Source organism: Clupea harengus, chromosome 8 (assembly GCF_900700415.2).
Source record: "Clupea harengus chromosome 8, Ch_v2.0.2, whole genome shotgun sequence".
Classification (NCBI taxonomy): Eukaryota; Metazoa; Chordata; class Actinopteri; order Clupeiformes; family Clupeidae; genus Clupea; species Clupea harengus.
The window spans coordinates 3,809,854-3,823,202 of NC_045159.1; the positions used below are offsets into that span (position 1 = coordinate 3,809,854).

At 46.3% G+C, this 13,349-nt stretch overlaps 1 protein-coding gene across 1 annotated transcript in view; it reads left to right on the forward strand.

Annotated features, from left to right (window-relative positions):
• The window catches only part of abr (ABR activator of RhoGEF and GTPase), a 124,177-nt gene that overhangs the window by 6,361 nt on the left and 104,467 nt on the right, over nucleotides 1–13,349 (forward strand). The gene's annotated exons all lie outside the window — the stretch shown is intronic.

The window sequence follows — 13,349 nt, forward strand, 5'->3', positions numbered from 1 at the left end:
TCGCCGGTTAAGTTTGTTTGCTCTTTAGCTTCGTCATGCGAGGAGCCTCTTACTCATCCAAGCCCACCGCTCAGTTGCCCTCGCTCAGCGGCTCTGTCATAAGCATCACCACTCGTATTTATTTATACTTACAAGGATGTAGCAAAAGTTGGCCGACCCTTGTTGTTATTCACACAAGCCTTCAGTTTATTCAGTTGTAAAGAAAAGTTGACAGATGGTCTCTAAGTTGCAGGTATTTTAGAATACTTGACCCTCTATATTCACACTGTAATTTGGAGTTGCTCTGAATGAATGGCCTCCGTAAGACTATTGTTGTGAACCGCTTCATTAAAGTGGTTAAGAGTCTGTGTTGTAGACAGTGTTGTGAAAGTCCTGACACATAACTTGTTGCTTTGAAGTCGCAGTTGCAGCCTGAGAGTGCGCCGTTAGAGCTGTCAAATTGAATTGCTCACAAGCAAAAGAGATAACTTCCTTGGAAAAGAAACAGAAACTACTGTCAACTTTTTTTGGAGTAAAAAATGATTCAGATGTCTGGAGAGTTTTTTTCCCAAGACATGAGATCAGTTGTTCACTCATCAGTTGTTTTCTGCATACAGTGCTATATTCAGTCATAACTGTACTGTTTTAACTTACAACCCACTAAGCCTTAATACTCTCTTACTTGATATGATCTCTTCTCAACATCCCTCTCTCTCTCTCTCTCTCTCTTTTTCTCTCTTACTCACTCTCTTTCTTTCCCTCTCTCTATCTATCTATCTATCTATCTCTCTCTCTCTCTCTCTCTCTCTCTCACACACACCACATAAACTTTTTCTCTTGCATTTTCACACACGTATGCCTCTCATTGAACTTCAACCAGATAAACCACACCACACAACACATAACTGTCTGCCTGCTCTGGCTGCCATGGAAACCAGTGAAAAGGGCAGGATATACTGTTGACCATTGTGGTCTCTGTGAAGGTGACAGGTTAAGTATTCTCTCCTTTCAGTTGCCTCTCACAGCTGTGGACCTTCTCACATTTAGACCCTGTTTGAAGTTAGGAAACGGGTGGATTTCTCAGAAAGGAAAACAATTCATGTAAAAAGACAGGTTTGCATATTAACGACTAAAAGTTCCAACTTGGTTGAAAGTGAGACGAGTTTTGTACGTCACATTTGCCCCTCTTGAGGGGGGACCCAGGGGATTTTTGGGGGGTCTTCTATGACGATCATGTTGCTTATGACAGCATAGGTTGTGAGCACTAGTCAAAGCAGTACTACTTTTGTCAGGGGTGAAGGAAACACAATTCATTGGCAGCTGAGGATTTTACAGCTCATGAACTGGACAAAGGTCCCTACTCACTATGTGATGAATGGGGAGCCATACAGCAAAGCAGTTGTATTAAAGCCTGGTCCCCAGTTAATATCATGCAGTGACATTCACAGTAAATCTGTGACATGCTGCTTATCTTAAGAGGTGGCAGACACGCAGCTCTGTATCGAAAGGAGTTGTGATATGAAACAGTGGTTGTCTAGAGCCTGGTTGCATATAGAGTTACATTGTTGTTAACACAGCCCCTAGTTTTCACTTCCCCCTCTGGATCCGGTGAAATAGGGAACAAGCAGCCTGGCAAATTTGCAGTGCTTGCACTGTGATACTGAGGACTCAGTGATCTATACAGAGCCCTTCAAGACCACTTGTGTGTGTGTGTTTACTCTCTCTCTCTCTCTCTCTCTTCGTTTCCTGTTTCCTCAACTGATTTTGGTGAGATGTCAGTGGTAAGAAGCCGCATTGTGTGACTGGCAATCGGAAACTGTAGACCACCCCAACACGTTCCTGCCGCATGGCTGCCCATTGCTAAAGGATCCTATAGTGAACTCTGACCTGTACAATAAAGACTATATTCTTAAAGTAGCCTCCTTAATCATAGCTCTTTTAGGGAAGTGTTTTAAGTGGCAAGATAGTCTCGTTATCTACATTTTACATTTACATTTAGTCATTTAGCAGACGCTTTTATCCAAAGCGACTTGCATATGTGCGACTTACAATGTATACCCATTTTACATTTACACTGATGGCACACTGCACATCAGGAGCAATTAGGGGTTCAGTGTCTTGCTCAAGGACGCTTCGACAGGAAATCGAACTAGCAAACTTCTGATTACTAAACGACTTATCTACCTCCTGTACCACTGTCGCCGCCTATCTATGATGCCAACAGTAATTTTAGATGAACTGTTGTATTTCATCAGCAAGTCTGTTGGTTGAGTGCCAGGGCATGATTTCCTATGGGCCGCTTAGTAGGCGTATGTAGTGCGGTGGTGTGTGAGCATGATGCTATTAACCACGTTCTTTTTCCTTGGCCAGCACAATAGGCTGAGTCACTCAGTTAATAGTCGAGAGTCAGGTCCGCTCGACCTTTCAGCATGGGTGACGCATCTCTCACAGATGTGACCCTCCTGCTAACCCTTAGTTCTCTCACCCACAGCCCGTCTTTGTCCATTATCAGCAAGCAAGGGTCTGGATGTTTGACTCATGGCGGGGACATAGTACTGAGGGGGCACATCGAATATTCTGCACAATATTCTGGTGGGAGGATGATGTGATGATGTGAAGTCATTTGAGAGCCACCAAATCAGTGTGTGCATTAGATAGCCCTCTCTACACATAATAGAGGACAAAACCCTTTTATAGTATCAACTCAAAGGGGCTAGTTTAGTACTTACATACCAGTGTTTTGTAAGCTACTTTTTACGTTACAATGCTAAGCATTAAAGTATTGGCACTGTAACATCAGCAGCGTGGTAGGCATTGAATGTCATAGGTCCCCAATGAGTAGGACACCCCCCCCTCAGCTGCACCCTCTCAACAGCTTCTGCTTCAGCAGCAGCTTGAAATGCATTTGTGAAGCAGTACACCATTTTACCCCATGTCACGAACCTCATGACACCAGGTTCCATGTTACATGTTGTGATTTAGGCTATGTGTTTTGATTTGGATCTCTGTGGTCTGTGGTGAGATTTGTCCTGCTGGAGAAGCTCTTTTAGTTTGCCACCTTTGTCAGGCACCTGTGGAGAGACTTTGTCCATGTCACGTAAACCGAGATAGTTTGAAACATTATTATTATTACAATTTTTTCTTTGACACAATCATTTGTTTGGAGAAGATTGGACACTGAACCTCCAACACCCGTACCCTTAACACTGGCACCCCCAAAGACTGCGTCCTGAGTCCGCTGTCTACTCCCTAGACATCCATGATTGCATAGCCACACATAGCTCCAACACCATCGTGAAATTCACGTATAACCTGGCCTGATCTCAATCAACAATGAGATGGCATATCTGGATGAGGTGAAGGTGCTGTCTTCATGATGTGAAGACAACAACTTGGACCTGAATGTCTCCAAGACCAAGGGCGATGGTGGTGGACTTCAGAAAGGGGAAGCAGAGGTTTCACCAGAAACCAGTCAGGTTCTACAGGACCCTGGTTGAGAGAGTGAGCAGGTACAGGTGCCTTGGAGTACACATCTCTGAGGATCTGTCATGGACCACACCCTGGTGAAGAAGGCCAACTATTTCAGTGGCTGCCCTCTGGAAAGCGTCTCCGCTCCTTCATGGCCAGGCCTGAGAGGCTGAGAAATGAACTTCCCTCGCGCCACACAGGCCATGAACACTTAAATTCACAACACTTAAACACCCAAAACGTACTTCTTCTTACGCTTTGCATTCTACTGCCCTATATCTACATATTGTATTAGTACTATATATTATTTATGCATTGTTTTCCTTTGCCATATTTGTTTGCCAATTGCAAATTGTTCATACCTGCCGTCTATTTCTAACTTATTCACTATTTACTTTTGTATTATTTTGATTGTACATTTCCTAAATTGCTCAGTCTTCTTTTCCCTGTACATAGCATACTATATATTTTTCTTAATATTCCTTATATTTTAGATATCTCTTTTATTTATTTTCATTATTACTATTATTATTATACTGATTTCAGTCTCTAAATTTAATATCTGCACAGTCGGTGAGTTGTTGCACTCTCATTTCACTGATGTACCTTTTCAATCATGCATGTGACAAATCTCTCTTGAATACTGAATCCCTTGAAACTAGTTTGTGATTCATGATTTGAGTACATTTACATGCCTTGCTCACTAGGGGGCGGTAGAAAACAGCTAATGCCAATTGTAGTGTATTGCCCGTGGGCTTGCTGTGTTGATGTAGCACCCGGTATGCTGCTGACCATTGAGAGAGTGGCGGGTTTCTCTGACTCACTCCTGGGAGCAGTGAGCGCCGTGACGAATGGATTCCAATCTCATGTTGTGGGCAGGTACCCCCTCGGGTTATGTTATGATTGATGTTTTGGAAAAGCAATGTGCTCTTGAGCAAGGTGTTTTCTTCTTCTCCTCCACTTCTCCCCTGCCCTTCTGCCTGGCTCACTCCCACTCCCACTCCCACTCTCCCTCTCTTCCTCCCATCCAGTTTCTTTTCTGTATCTCGCAGTTCTTTCCATCTGACATTCCCTCTCTCCATCTCTCTCTGTATGTCAGTCTCTCCTCCTCTCTGTGTCTGCCTGTGTGTCTTTGGGGGGTTAATTCAGGTCTATTAGTCTTCCCTCTGTGCTGCCCTGTCAAAGGGCTTTGGGTTATTAGGACAGTGCATCAGTGACTGGGGCTTGTGAGGTGCTCTGAAATGCACTGAAATCCACAGAGGAGACATTTATTTCACATTACACAAAAGGAGGTGTGGATAATAGGTCTCTCTCTCTCTCTCTCTCTGTCTCTCTCTCTCTCTCTCTCTCTCTCTCTCTCTCTCTCTCTCTGTCTCTCTCTCTCTCTCTCCATCTATCTATCTCTCTCTCTAGTGTGTGTGTGTGTGTGTGTGTGTGTGTGTGTGTGTGTGTGTGTGTGTGTGTGTGTGTGTGTGTGTGATTGTGCTCAGTGCAGCTACGATCACATAGAGAGAGCTGAAATAGGCCAAACGTAGATTTCTGCATGAAAACAAACACTAATGAAAACCAAACAGCATGAATAAATCATCAGGCAGAGGGCATGTGTGTATGTGTTCATGTGCGCATGTGTCTGCAAGTGTGTGTGTGTGTGTGTGTGTGTGTGTGTGTGTGTGTGTGTATGTATGTATCTGTGTGATGGTGGGTGTCTCCCTTCTAGACCTTCTCATCCCCTGTCTGTCCAATCGCGTGCCGCTTTCAGGATGCTGCGTCTGACCTCAATAGATCAAAGTGATTTTTGTCGGCACGGAACGTGCCAGCACACTCACACGCCACAGACACCCAGGCAGAGCTCTCTCTTCCCTTCTCTCTCTCTCTCTGTCTCTGTCTCTCTCTCTCTCTCTCTCTGTCTCTGTCTCTGTCTCTCACTCTCTCTTTCTTTTTCTCTGTCTCTGTCTCTGTCTCTGTCTTCTCCTCTCTCTCATTCTTCAAGAGCTTGGGATGGAGCTCAGGCCTGTCAGCGCTTTAGATGCAAAGGGTTATCAAGGCAGGGTCCCAGAGGAGCCCAAGTGTGTGTGTGTGTGTGTGTGTGTGGGGGGGGGGGGACAGGGGCCATGGGGGACCTTCAGCCCCGCCGGTCCTGCTGGGAAGGAATTGTTAATTGGACGATGACGAAGGAGACTGAAGGGCTTGTGTTGGGCAGTGCGTGGCTGCCATGGCATGAACAGTGTAACACACACACACACACACACACACAAACACACACACACATGCATTTGCACCCTGACACACACTCGTTATATACCTTTAGATCCTAAGCTTTTGGGGAATTTGGATGGGCAACATTACTGTCAAAACCGAATGACACAAGGGGCAGCGAGTGTTTTGGGTCCTTATTACCAACAATTTGATAAAGTGTCCTCACCCAGGGTTTTCCAGCAGTGTTGCCTAATCATTGTCACTCCCAAAATGTTGTATATGAAGGCACACACTTGCATACTCTTGCCCTGTACTGTCGTAGTACTGGAAGTAAATACAATCCACTAAACTACACATTACATCATATACACATTACACTCAGTGACTATATATGTATGATATCTATACTTAATTAAGGGTTTTAGCTGGCTGTAATGGGGATTTATACAAGTCATTTTCCACCAGTGTGTTTGAGTGGGAATGAGGCAAAAGGATTTAATGATACGGCGGTGCCTCCTGTGTGCACCCTAGAGAGAGCTTCTGGAGGGAGAGAGAGAGAGAAAAGAGAGAGAGTGTGAGATGCACTGGGGCAGATTGTGCAAAAGAGTGTGAAAATAACACACATGGACTGGCTCTCTCCACACACACTCACACACACAGAGAGAGAGAGGCCAGACAAAGAATTTGAGAGAGAGAATATACAAGCAGACAGGCGAGAGGACGGGGATGGGGGAGGGGATGAGGAGAGAGAATTATGTGTTTTCATATGCATCCTTGACTGTGTGTGTGTGTGTGTGTGTGTGTGTGTGTGTGTGTGTGTGTGTGTGTGTGCGTGTAAGAGACGTTATGAGTGGTCGTTGAAGAGCCCCGTTGGTGTTTGCTGGATGAGGATGTGGTGTGTCGGTTCTAATGAATGCGCCACACACACACACACACACACTCACACACACACATACACACACACCCCCACACTCACTCACCACCCCGCTCAGGGCTTGCAAAATTTCTAAATCCCTGGTAGCCCTTTGGGCGGCATTCAGATTTTGGTTGTTCTAGTCCAACGATAAAAAGACCTTAATTTATGTAGAAATATGTGAAAAAGGCAAGGAATGAAAAAAAAAAACATCATGATGCATCTAAAGTGCATACATAAAACAAAAAAAACATTTATTATTATTATTATTATTAATATTATTATTACAAAAACAAGTCACATAAATCTTAACGCAAACAACTAAAGCAAATAAAAGGCCTATACCGGCTATACAGATATTCTCTTCTTTTATTCAGTTAGGGATGCTACAAATAATGCTATATTTTGAGGTATGGCAGATCTAGTGAGACGCTAAAGTTACACCTGAAGCAGGAGAGACTGATCTGTAGGCCTGGGCAGTATCTGTTAATCAGTCTTAGAATAAACCACAAAGAAATTCTGTTTCACGCAAATTCGAGGATTTCCCGCAATTGCAGGTTGCAATTTTCTCTTATTACCGCAATATTTATGCAGAAAAAAGTCTATTTGCGAATTATTTTTGTCACTGAAAATACATTTTTGAGAATTTCCGCAGCAAATTCAGTCACTTTTGACCACAACAATCACAGCAAGCGCTCACAAGATCCTGGAGGGACTGCCACTCAAACTGAAATGCTGGCTAGTGTTAGCTTTTTGCCCCATAGACAAGGCTTGTAACATTAAATCTAGCCTGTAATATCTTTAGCACTCTAACATTAGGGAGTTTGATAGTTTCTTGCTTGGTATGCATGCATTGTGTAGGCTAATGTTTCCGGAAATTTAACACGTTAAATCATACGAGATGTAAGACCGCCATCCCGCAGTTTTTTTCTGTTTCTTTTCTGCTCCTGACTGGTTGCCTTTCCACAATATCTTTCATAAACGGTTACCTATAGCCTATTAATCATGTTGTGGTGTAAATGTTCTGAGATATACATGTTTGTCCATCATGTATGAAAACAATACTGATCTCAGCCATTCTGGTACTCTGCTTTGTGTGGAATACTGGTGTGGCAGAGGACAAATCAACATGGTCAGAAACTGGTTCGTTTGGTGGGCAAAGTTTTTCCTCAAAATAGCAAGTCAAAAGAGCAGAAAATGTGAATAAATTAGGAAACCGGGTGGTGTTCGTTGTTGGTTTCCCTGCTGGCTCCCTCATAGCCTGGAGACCCAGTCTGGCCAGCCTCTGAACACCAGGAGCAATTAATACTCTGTCCTCAATCATGCTGCTTCAGGGAACCAAGCTGATATGCTGAGATACCTCCATACATAGACTTACATTACCAGTGTAGATATCACATTAGATGTCTATTCAAATAAAGGGAGGTTAATTTGTGATTTGTGTTGTGATAATTGAATCAGTCAGGACGGAATCCATTATCATAAACTGCAGTTATTGTGTAATAATACAGTCTCTGTCTCAACTCCCAGTGCCTTGAGGCGTTGGGTTGTGGCTGCGTTTTTACAACACAAATGCAGCCTGGTGTGGCATCCCTGTTTTTCCTGCTAGCTCATCCAAGGAAGCGTGGAAAAGACACAGCTTTGTGAGAGTAGGGCGGTGGAGGCGAGGTCCTTCAGACGGGATTGGGAGATTAGTGGCGGTGCGGAACGTTCCCGGCACAGGTTCCAAGCGCTGTTTGCTGGATTGAGGCATTCATTTGGTGGACCCGCTGTCCCCGCTCTCTGTCTCTCGTGCGCTTGCGCGCGCTCTCTGTCTCTCTCCTCAGGACTCCCGGTGATGGAGGCATTGATGCGGAAACAAAGCTGTCTGCCTCCTGTTCTGTGTGTCTGCAGAATGTATGCAAGTTCAGTGTGTCTGTGTCTTCTGTATGGTCGTGTGTGCTAAATGTATGTGTGTGTATGTGTGTATGTGTGTATGTATATGTGTGTGTGATTCAGAAGGGGGAGCAATAACCTTGTGGATGTTTTTGAGTCAATCCATCCAAGCTGTGTGTGTGTGTGTGTGTGTGTGTGTGTGTGTGTGTGTGTGTGTGTGTGTGTGTGTGTGTGTGTGTGTGTGTGTGTGTGTGTGTGTGTGTGTGTGTGTGTGTGTGTGTGTGTGTGTATGCAGATGTATGAGTGTGTCTGTGCATCTGTATGTATATATGCATATGCCTATTTATGTGTGCCTTTATGTTATGCCTTATATAACTGCCTTGTAGAAGACGGCCTAGAGCAGCAGCAGCAGCAGCAGCAGCAGCAGCAGCAGCAGCAATCTGCACCCCTCCTCCCCGCCTGTCTGTCAGTTGCAGCTTCAGTGGCTCCTGGCTGCCCATCCCTTCAGCTGGAGCAGATAAGGCCTGGCAGAGCCACGACCACAGCCAGCCGCGCTCCACAACCAGGGGCACTGGCGAGAAGGGGGGGCAGGAGACAGGGCGAGGGGGGGATGGGGCAGTGCCACAGAAGAGCCCAGCGGTGGAGCTTGCCTTTGGGCGTGGGGTTAGGGGGTTGGGGGGTGGGGTGGTGCGGGATGGTGTTGGTTGAAGGTTCGGGGAGTGGAAAGAGGAGGGGGTTGTGTTTGGGGTCGGGGGGGGGTGGTGGGGTGGTGCTGCGAGTTCACTGGAAGAGCAGTCACAGCAAGCGGAGCAGAGAGACACACACACACACACACTCACACACACACACACACACACACACACACACACACACACACACATTAAAAGCCCTGCCTGTTTGCCCCCCGGGCCTGCTCTGTCAGTGCTCTCCCCAAGGGTGGGGGGTTTGTGTGTGTGTGTGTGTAGTGGGGTGCACAGGGGGTTTCTGGGCAGAACAAACCCCACAGAGGCAGCGAGCTGTGATTGGATGCTGGCCTCATCGGCTAATTACTCGACGTGCGCACACATACACGCTCCCAGGTCATCCCCTCTCCCTCTCTCTCTCGCTCCCCTCCTCCATTGCCCTGATTGGCTGTCTCCCTGTTTGCGGGAGCCTGCCTAAGTGACACACCCACATTTCCACTGCTGAATTATGCAGCAGTGTGGCCTCCACCAGGAAGAAAGGGGGGGGTATGATGTACTGAACCCACCTAAACCTGAACTGTAGTGGTTAAGTGCTTCCCCACCCCCCGTATGACTGTAAACCATATGTACCTCCTCTTTATGATGCCTGATTGCTTTGTCTGGCCTGACCCTGGCTGTTATCAGTGTCCACACAGCGTGTGTGGAGGTAATTTTCTCTGTTTGGACACTGGATTGGCCCTTGCTGTGGTGGAGACTGGAGAATACGTGGTGGAGGAGGCTGTGTCTGTGATGAGTTGAAGTGGTGTGTAGTACACAGGCGCAGATGAAAAGCAATGCATGCTGGGGTTTTCTGGACGTTGTGGAGGCGCCATGCATCAGAATATAATATAGAAGGAATATAGGCATTATGGAACAAGGACATGGTAGAGCATCTGGCCCATGATGCTATTCACTTTATTCCTTCCCCAAGTGGACTGGCATGGAGGAACAGATTGTGTGCAGTTCGAAAGGAACTTCTGTTGTGGTGTATCAGTGTCCATCCTTGCATGCAGGCACTCAGACACACGTATGTGTGTGTGTGTGTGTGTGTGTGTGTGTGTGTGTGTGTGTGTGTGGTGTGTGTGTGTGTGTGTGTGTGTGTGTGTGTGTGTGTGTGTGTGTGTGTGTGTGTGTGTGTGTGTGTGTGTGTGTGTGTGTGTGTTTGTGTCAGTCTAGCAGATGGTGGCCCTGAGCTCACCCTACCCACGGCAGCATCAGTAGGGAAAGCTGATCTATCCCCACTCCTGGGAGGTCGGTGGCCTCTCAGGTCCTCTCTGGTCCCCAGCACTGGGACACTCAAACACGTTACCTCATCCATCAGAGCTGTATGTCCCGGAGCTCTCCACTGGGATATGCGTGCGCGTGTGTGTGTGTATGGGGCCCCTTTTCCACAGGCGTGAGGTTGTCTCATCACAGGCCAGCCTCACAGCCTGAAGACTCCAGACTCTGCAATGTGTTTGATGTGTGTTATGTGAGTGACATTTAGAGCCTGGCCAGTGGCCACATCAGCACAGCGGCGTCCTGCGTGCACTGTGAGGTGCTAGACAGGGTTTTGATGTGTGTATGTGTGTACATATGCATGTGAGTGTTTGTGTGAGTGTGTATGTCTCTGTGTGTACATATCCATGAGAGGGAATAGGTTAGTGTGTGTGTGTGTGTGTGTGTACGTCCATATACTTGTGTGTGTGTGCGTAGGGCTTCGAAGCCCGGTGAGCAGGTTTCTTCTGTTAATGAGTGTGATGAGCTAGACTGCATGAGAGTCCAGTAATGGGCTCTTTACTACACAACATGACCAAGCATGAATATTTCATGCTGCCAGCTTGTGACGTAGCGGGAAGAAGACCACATGACGCACGTGTGTGTTTTGTATTTGGGTCTGTGACTGGTGTGTTTATCTGTCCCTCGTGCCAGTGCTCGTGCGTGTGTCATCACCAATCAGACTCTGCGCACTGAGGCCGTGTGTGTGTGTGTGTGTGTGTGTGTGTGTGTGTGTGTGCGTGTGTGTGCGTGCCATGTGCAGGTGTTTGTTTTGTTCGCCTGACTCATCAAATAGCCTCCACAGGTTCATGGCCTCTAATGCCCCTCGCAGAGATGGCAGAAGGGATGCCAACCCCTCCGCCCCCCCTTCCTCTGGCAGTCATGAGCTGACATCATGTGCTGAAGTGGCACCCGGGCAGAGGCAGCCAGCGTCCCAGATTCCCAGACAAAGGAGCTCCTTTCCTCTTGCCGATTCATTTTTGATGAAGCCACTTCTCTCTGGGCTGAAGAGTGCTCCGAAGGTCTTTGTCTCTGTCTCTCTGTTTCTTTTACACCCCTCCCCATTGACTTCTCTCTGATAGAGTGTGTGTGTGTGTATTACCATTAGTTAGCTTATCTCTCCTATCCTCTTATATATATATATATATATATATATGTGTGTGTGTGTGTGTATGCTTATGTAGCCACCATTACGTAGTAAGCTATTCACAGACTTACACTACAGTGGGCATAATGATCTGTACCCCAAGGTGCATTCAAAATGGATTGTTCAATGGATTTCCGCTTAGACTGACATGCACTCTCTCACGCACACAGACACACACACACACAAATAGCAGCAATGGCATGAGCCTCCAATTTAAATTGCTGATAAGTGGTTGTTGTAGAGTGACCTCCAGGCTCGGTCAGTTCCCTAAGCGAGTGTGTGTGTGTGTGTGTGTGTGTGTGTGTGTGTGTCTGTATGTATGTATGTATGTATGTATGTGTGTGGATGTGTGTGTGTGTGTGTTTGTGTTTGTGTTTGTTTGTGCCTGAGTGTATATGGATGTATGTAATGTGTTGCCATTCGCTTCCAGTTGCCACATTAAACAGCTCCTTTGTGGGCAGACAAAGAGGCGCGCGGGTCCCTCTCTGTGGACTGCAGGGGGAACCTCCCTAGGCTTTGTTTCCTAATTGAGGTTGTTCTGTCCGGGTTTCCCTCTGCTGAGGGGAAGATGGGGAGGGGTCGGTGTTTTTGTATCGAAGGGGGGTGAAGATCTGGGGCTGGTTGGGGGGAGATTTTGTTGCCTGGAGCAGGATGCGTGAATTTCACCCTTATTCTGATTTCCTTCTTTCAAGTGCTCCACGAGGGCTAATTGGAATATTTATCAGGCAGGAGAGGAAGTGGTTGTAAACACTGATTTTCACCGTGTTTCTTTCATGATCCTGACAGATCTGCCTAGCGGAACAAGACTGAAACGCGGAGAGTGGGGAGATGCTAATTAAAACACCCCTAATGAATCAGACAGCTGAGAGAGATAACAAAAATATTAAAGCAGAAAGATTTATCGACTTACTCCACGAATTAATGACTTCAGTCCATCGTCTCTTATTCTCAGCAATCATTTCGTAATGATGTTCTTTATTGGGAGCATTTAGATAATTGGAATGTAGTGTTTTTCTTGTTTGTCTTCCTTGTGACGCTGTGGATGTTGTGCTGCATTGAAATCGCACCTAAACCTGTGATCTGTTAGAAGAGTACACAATGGAAAAAGAGGAAGAAAAAAACGAACATTTGCAGCAAGTAAAAACAGCAAACAAAAATGCCTAGAGGGCATCAAGGCCCTTAGGAGTGAGCACCATTGTCCTTTCATAAGACCTTTTATATTATTATATTATTATCAAGAATACTGTAGGTCTAGGGGTCCATTATCTTTAGGGGATCCAGCAGGGAGTGTTGTTTCTTTAGGGGAGGGGAGCCTCAGCTTTGTAGGTCCTCTGAGGAAGACCCTCACCAGGCAGAGGCTGCCTCAGTTGGGGGAGGAGGGCGCCTTCCACCCTCTCCCCCTCGCCGACGGCATGGGAGGGCTGTGAGCTGCCATGTTTTGCATTCCTCCGAAAACATGAAGAGGGTCAGCGAGGAAGATGTGGCTTGTTGCCACGGGAACCACAGAGATGAGGAGATGACAGGACCCATCTGTCCAAGTCTTGCTCACACATTCCTCTCACACCTGCTCTATATCTCTTTCTTTCTTTCTTTCTTTCTTTCTTTCTGTCTGTCTGTCTTTATCTTGCCTCCGTTCTCTCTCGGAATATATCCATTCACTCATCTCTCTGCTCATCAGTGATGAGAAGGCATCCTACCCTTTCATCTACTCTTGTCATATTTAGATGATGTCAGTGCTCTCATGTTTTGCCCCTTGCCACCACTTTTATCCCAAAATATTTCCTCCTCCATG